The sequence below is a fragment of the Alligator sinensis genome, unplaced genomic scaffold (genome assembly GCF_000455745.1).
Source record: "Alligator sinensis unplaced genomic scaffold, ASM45574v1 scaffold1452_1, whole genome shotgun sequence".
In the NCBI taxonomy this organism is placed as follows: Eukaryota; Metazoa; Chordata; order Crocodylia; family Alligatoridae; genus Alligator; species Alligator sinensis.
The window spans coordinates 321,864-329,752 of record NW_005842994.1 but is presented as its reverse complement, the minus strand read 5'-3'; positions in this window follow the sequence as shown (position 1 = coordinate 329,752).

The following is a 7,889-nucleotide window of genomic DNA, read 5'->3' as shown; positions in this document are numbered from 1 at the left end:
CCTGCGACAGCAGCCTACTGAAACCCCACACAGATCAGGGGCTCGTGCCCTCCGGGAGGAGCTAGGGAAGCCATCAGAGAGCTAGATGTCAATACGAGAGCAGTCCTTCCCCCTCCTTCTCCTTAGTTTCTGTTTACCTGCAAGCAAGCCGACTTTGCAACTCGAAATGTTTTGAAACTTTCAAAACGTTTTGAGTGCCCTCATTTCATTTCGAAGCTGTTTCGAAGCCTTTCGTTTTGTTTTGATTTCGCTGTTTCAAGCTCGAAATGAGTCGAAACAGCTTCAAAACGAAACACCCAACAAAATTTTGCACAGCCCTACTGGGCAGCTGCCTGCCAGCTGCGTGGAGATCAGGACCTGTCCCAATCTCCATGGGGCATGAAGGAAGCTGCCCGGCAGCTGGGAGAGCTCTCCCTGCCCCGTGGAAAACAGGACCAGCCCCCATTTCACCTGCCAGCCTGGGGCTGGCACCTAGGGGAGCCTGGATCCCAGTATCAAAAAACCCCATGCTTGAAAAAGCAGGGGGGCCCATGTGGCACCAGCGTACGCTACCCAAAATGAGGGCCTGGCCAACCAGAGCCATGCTCTGGCTGTCACCCAGGCTCCATGTGCCAGATTGCCACTGCTGGAGCCCCAGGACTCCCCCCCAAACCCTGTAAGGCTGTTGGGACCAACCCAGGTGCTGGCCCTAGCCTCTCCTACCCCACTTGGGGCAACTTGCTGCACACCAGAGTGCACACGCACAAGTGTTCTCCGGGGATACCGCTATGTGCCGCTCCTTTTTGTCCCCAGGGAAACACATGTACACACTTGTCTGGACATGCCCATTGGGAGCAAATTTGCTCCCAATAGGCACACATTCAGATGCATGCAGGGGCATAGTTTAGTGTGCCTGAATTTTCTGCACAGAAAATTCAAGTGCATGAATTGCATGCGTAAGTGTGCCTAGGGATAGCTTGAAAGAGAAGTAAAAATCCAGAGAGGAGTTCTCATAACATGGAAAAACCACCTTCCCTCTACAACACCCCTCTCCTCCTGCCACCTAGTATCCAAACACCTCACATGCTTCAATACACCATCCCTATGAAGGAGAAAAGGGCTATGATCCCCTTTATGCAGATGAGAAAAGGAGGCACATGGAGGATAAAACACCTGGCCAAGATGACATAGGAAATCTGTAGCTAAGCAAAGACTTGAACCCAAGTTACGAAATGGTAGTGCCTCAAAAAACTGTCCTTTCCTTGCACTGGCATGCTGCACAAATTGCTGTAGAACCCATGTATTTTGAAAGCAAGAGTGTAGTTTCTTTAGTTCCTTGATTTATAAGCACTATATTCTTCTAGGGAGGCTATGTTGTAGCTTGCCCTAGCTTTAAATGTAAACCTTCCTTTAAATTGCAAAGAGATGATTTAAGAGATTGCAAGTTTCAAGCCAGGAGTTTTAAATGAAAAGATATATTGATTTACTGTAGGTTGGGGAATAAAAGAATTACCCTGGTACAAAAAAAATCTTTGTTTTAAAAGTCACCTCCATGTACCCGGTGTATTTACAGGGGCTGGTGATCACATAAATTGAAGGTGAAGCTTCTCTATGCCCAAACCATTGCACTCAGCAAGGTGTGGAATTTGGGGTGCCATGTGCTCTAAGCAGGCACTCCTAGTCACAAGGAGTAAGGACCATCTATGTTTTCTTTTGCCTGTAGCTCTCTAAGTCCTTCAAAGGTATCCACGGTTTTTTGTTGTAGCCATTTTGGTCTAAGGATACAGGCAGGCAAGGCTCTTTGGGTAGATGTGTGATACCTTTTATTAGACCAACTGAGTAGTTGGGAAAAAGTTCTTTGCAAGCTTTTGGGTGCAATCACCCTTCTTCAGGCACAGGGAGTCTCTGCTGTTCTGAGACTTCAAGGAATGAGAGAAGCTAAACTTGTGACAGGAGGTCAGTGAGAATGTAAATACGTAGAAATTAGGAGCACAAAAGGTAGAGCAGGGAAGGGAGGAGGGAAACAAGGGGCGGGGGAGGAGCCAAAGGTAAGTAAGGGAGACTCTACTGTAGTTTTCCAAGGTACAAAAGAGGCTGTCTGTGAAAAAGTTAATAGCTGGAAATTAGGAAGACAAAGGGCAGAAAAGGAGGGGAAGGGAGGAAGGGGGGGGGGGAGACAATCAATCACTCCCTCTCCAGTCTCTCAGTTCTAATCCTCAAAGGGAACTTACAAAATACCTTTCGTAGACAAGCCTACAAACTTCATTTCATCAATCTATTGGACAGAAAAAATCATAGACTCAATATAGTCATTGGATTTATGACACATTACAACCTCCCTGATATCTGATTCACTAGGTACCTGCCAGACCTGACATCTTACACTTCCACACCCACCCCCCTTCCTCTCCTCCCCTCCTTTTCTATCCTTAGTCTTCCTAATTTCCAGCTATTTACGTTTTCACAGACAGCCTCTTTTGTACCTTGAAAAACTACTACAGTAGAGTCTCCCTTATGTTTAGTTTTGCCCACCCCCCACCTGTTAGGAAGGGAGACACCATCTCTTCTTGACTAGATAGGATATACCGTATTTTCCTGTATACAAAATGCCCTGGAATAAGATCTGTGCCTTGTTTTCAAAAGGCAGAATGAGTAAAAAATATCTCTTTCCTTGTAGCAAGTAACTTGGGGCACTGAGCCTCATTGTCCTGCTCCCTGCAGATGGTATACAGGCTTTACTTTCATTTTTACCTGGCTGAAGCTTAAGTGGCAGAACTGCTGTTACTGTATTCCTTTGCATATACTACACACTCCAATTTCCAGCAGGTCTGTTTGGAAAATGCTGCATATTGTATCTGAGAAAATATGATAGTTTATTTACTGGCTTTATATTCATTGAATTAATGTTCATGTCCCTGCAAGGTATAAGTGTTTATTAGCTCCATTGTAGAGCTAATAAAGGCGGTTGGACCTGATGATCTGTTTAGGTCCCTTCCGACCCTAAGCACTATGATACTATGACACCAATAGGGAATTGAGGACCTAGGAATCCACAAAAGGATGTGAGGCTGAGCATGGCAGCTCCTTACTATTAAGCTCTGAGTCAGGCATCTCAGCTCTGTGCACAGATGGAGTCAGATGCCTGAGAAGGGATCCCAAAAGCCACCAGAGTTGCCCACGCCACTTAGCAGGTGAGGCCCACCTCACTCAGGGTTAAGGTCTTGAACTCTAGGTTAGGGTTAGGTCAACCCTCCCCATGGGATTCCCAGCCATAAGCCTTCAGAGATCCCTAAGCCATGTCAGTGGCACAAAGTGTAGCAAGCATGAGGTGAGGAAGAGCCCGGAGGCACGAGGGCCGGACACGGGCATGGGCAACCCAGGCAGCCTCCCAGGGCCCAGACAGGAAGGGAGCTTGAAAATGGTAATTTTTTTCCCGTTGTCCAATTATTATTATCATTGTCTCCTGCAAAGGGGGCCCTGATACTAAAAGTTTTCCCAGGGCTGCTAAGAGTCTAGGTATGGTCCTGGGGGGCACCATCACCCAATAGCTCAGTTGCTCAAGCACTGAGAGTCTCAGGTATACAACTCGCTCCTCTGCCTGATTTGGAGCTGGGATTTAAATCAAGCTATGAACACACTTTGTAGAGCACCAAAGTTGTACATGAAGTGCAGGGTTTAAACATATCATGATTACCTAACCTTCTGTAATTTATGCATGTGCTGTCTCCGTATGCTAAGGCGCTGACCAAACTCCCTGGAAGCCTCAAAGGCTGGCACAAAGTGAAGTGCTAATGCACTTTTAAATCTTGTTAATGTGAACCATGTTGAGTGTGTTAGCTAGGAGAGAAGAAAACGCTGTTTAATAAACCAGTGGGCACCATTAGTTCAAGGAAGCCCCAGTGAAGGGTAAGAACAGAGATCAGAAAACCCTAGTTAGATTTCTCAAAGTTGTAGAGCTTGGCTGATTGACACCTTCCAGGAACTGCTACAAACTGGTTCGGACTGGTTTTCAAAGACCCCGACACTACAGAGCTCCCCACATCTTTCTAGCATTGTAACTTCCCCTCTAAAAGCCAAATCCTCAAACACTAACTTTAGGAACAGACTTTGAAAAGCAGGCTTCTGACACTGCACTGCTCTGTGACCTCATGGAGAAGCGAAAGAAAGTTTGGTGAGAAACTTCCTCCTGGTTCTTCCTTACACTACATTTCTTTCTGTTAAGCTGCTAAGCAATGGGTACTATGCTAATGAAGTCTATTTAGGTCCTTTGAACAGTCTCCTAGTTCCTTAAATGAAATTAATTGGCAAAGAAGTGATTTTGGCAGGGCAATTCATTGGTTAACTGGCCAGTAATCAATTGATTCCATTTTTAGAGGTCTCACACTTAGCAAAAAAGTGCCCTAACCACTGGGCTTGAGGTGTAGTGAGGTGGATGTCTCCCCATCTCTCCTACTGAAAATGTTCCACTTTGTGTACAAATTATATATTCACTACAGCAGGGACCTGATCCAAGCTCTTCCACATCAGTGCCCTAAGGACCAGACTACAGAGTCTCACCTTTTTCTCACTCATGGCCCAATACATTTCAACAAAGAATGGAGAAACTAAGAAACATCCACCTCAGAATACCCAATAGCCCAATGTTAAGGCCCTCTCATGGGAGATGTGGGTTCAAGTTAAGGAGTGAATAAAACCCTGGTGCCCCATCTCAAGTAAGCTCTCTAAACACTGGGCTGTTGGGAAAAGAAAAGAGTGGGGGCAATTGCATTACCAAATTACTTCCTTCCCCTCTCTCCCCGTTTGCACGAGGTGCACCCTACTAGGTATTCTCAGAATTTCTCTCCTGATGTCTAGTTCAGTGCTTCACTCCAGTGCAGAGGTCTATTAACATTCACCCATTGCCTGTGGCAAAGCCAGGAACAGAATGCAAGGCTCATGATTTGGCCACTTTTCTTCATTCCCAATGGCATGACCCCTTGCAGAGAAAGCTCCTTTCAGTCTGAGAGCTAGCAATATGTTCTGAATCAAAGGCAAGCCCTGAAAAACTTGCCTGGCAGCATGTTTCATTAGGACTGAGTACACATGTTCAACTGATCTGGGAGAATTCTCCCAGATTTCTTTTACTGGTAGAAAAACTTACATGTAGGCCCCTGGACAGGCATTCAAATGCTGAACCCCCGCAAAGCAAAGAGGTTGCTGTGCTGACACTGCACAGCTAGGGAGCCACTGTGCACACATCTCAGCATGGTCTGCAAGCTCCCTTAGTCTGCCTGGAGACAAATGGCAGCCCTGATTGGCTGACTCAGACTGCTCAGGGTCAGCCTTTGTCTCCCTGCTGCAACATGTGGGCATTGTGAAGGGGCTGTGTTCTGAACCTTGCTTGGCTGGAGCAGCCCAAGCAACACACTGTCTCTCTGAGGTGGAAGGGAGCAATGCACCCTGGGATGCTAGAGACCTGTCCTGTGGCTTCTCTCAGAAGAGAGCATGTACAGACATTTGCTCCCCTGGGAGAAACTCTCTTGGGAGTAATTTAGTCCTGGTCGTTCTAGAGTTATTTTTCCCCCAGAGCAGCCATTTTTGCTCTGGGAGAAATCCTGAACAGCAGGGACACTCCCAGGAGAAGCTGAACGTCTGCGCATGACCCAGGTCTTGGATTTGGGTTGCTGAGGTGGTTTCAGCAGCATTGGCTTGGGAATCTTGTAGACACATCCTCCTCAGCCCTCCCCAGATCCTCTTGATGCCAATAACCAGAAGCTGCCCCACGGCGGGCACTGATAGTGCCGCAATGTGGCCACTCTCTTCTTTCATCCCCCAAACTAGGTGCTTCAAGTGTATCCTCCTTCCACAAACAGGAGGAAGGGGAGTGGCCCAGCCCTCACAGTAGCCCGGGTCCTGCCACATGGCTCTATACATTTTTATATAAACATATTCTAACCAAGTCCCATTCTCCGGACCTGAGGGCTTCTTTTGGCTTAGCGCAGCAGAGTGATTTCCCATCATTTGTCTCTCCTCCTCCTCCTCACATTCACGACTTGCTTTGGCTCTCCCATTGCCTCAGTGAGGGATGGTGAACTGGTAGGAAATAAATCCTCCTGGCTGGTTTTGCAAAGCTCCTTGCAGCCCATGTCTTTCCCACCCCCACCCCCACCGGCACACGCAGGTTTAGCTGGACCTTTGAGCGCTTTTTGGGGCCCCTGGAAGAAAAGTCTGTGCCCTTCCAGCACACCAACTAGAGAGTGTGGCAGCACAAGGGATAGAGATAAGCGGTGGATGCAATTGTAAGGAAGTTTGGACTTCTGAGTTTTTAAAGCCGGGAGTAGAAGCAATGCCCCTACCTTCTCCAGCTCCTCCCCAACGGGAGGACTTTAGCCCAAAGCATTATCGCATTAAAAAGCAGTAGAGTTTTACTAGAGGATAAAGCGTGGGGGATGCTTTAAGTTAGCGAGTAGCCAAGTAAGCCCCAGACCAAACTGGAGTGATCAAAAAAACCTGCCCTCATGCACGTGGAGGCTTAAGCTTGCCAAAGTTAATGAAAATCTCCAATCACTGTGTGTGCACGCGAGGCAGATTAAATAAAAACCATACATCCCAGCTGGATCCCTAGAGAAAGATCAATGGAAAATTGGAAATATGCAAAGCATTGCACAAGAAAGGCTTGGAAATATTGAACAGCTCTACAGCAGTGCACTGGAGAAGTTTCCCTCTCAAGCTGAGCTCGGCTCTTTTTCTCCTGGTTGCACAGTGCCCCGCACATTGTGGGATTCGTCTGGGACTGGAACAACTGTGATATCAGTCAATGAGAATGGATGAAAGCTAAAAGGAGCATGTTTTTAACAGGGAAGGGGAGTTCCCATTGGAACCGACCATGAAGAGATGCAGTGGGTTTTCTCTCTCTGGAAGCTGATTAAGATCGGGTAGCTCCGTGGATAACTTTTCATCCAACATATGTGATCAGGCTCACAATAGCAACAGCTGGAAGAAATGCTAGGGCTTGCATTATACCAAAGTCAGCCTTGATGATCTAATGGTTCCCTGAATTTAGATGGGACCAGGCTCCTGCTATGGAAAAGGCAGGGAACAATTGTTCTGAAATACCGATTGAACCAAAATGTCTCCATGATGGGTGGGTGAGCAGTTTGGGAGGACTGGAAGCCAGCAGGGCTGGGGTTTCTGCAGGATTTTGCCATTGACTGCCAGTCTGGCCTTGGATCCATCCCTCGCCGTGGCGGCGCATTACTCGACCCATCTGTCGAACGGGGACAACGCTTAGGTAGCTAACAAGGTTGCTGATGAAATTTAATGAGCGGATGTTCTCAAAGCTGCCGCGCTTGGCCATGAAACAAGTGCTGCAAAATGACCGAGGGCTTCAATTAGCCACCCCGGCCAGGCTCGCGAATGCAGATTTTAAAACAATAAACCCAAAATGGAGCTGGCGTCTGCAGCTCTTTCAAATACCTCTGCTGGGGTCATAGCCAGAGGCTGAACCTGGGACCTCAGGATCTGAAAGCACAAGCCTTTACAGCCTGACTCGGAGATCATCACGAGCCTTTTAGCTTCCAGACAGTAGCAGGATCATAAACCACTTTTATGTTGTCTAGCCATGAAAGGGAGACAGACAGATATACTGTCAGTACGTTAGATAAATGAGAAGAAATCTATTGGGGAAGAAATTACTGGTAGCATTACAGCAGTGTGTAGCTGGGTCAGACTTACGGCCTGAGCTGTGAGACAACGGCTGGCCAGAGGACTATTCAGTCATTTAAATATTTTGTAGTTTTCCTGATTTTTGATGTGGCAGCGCAGACTCGACGGCTATTCCAGCTTTCATGTCAGCATGCTGCTCACGCCGACGGGTAGCGTCTCATGGCAGGTTTGCTGGTGGTTTCAGTAGCAGTGCCGGCGTGGGCTGG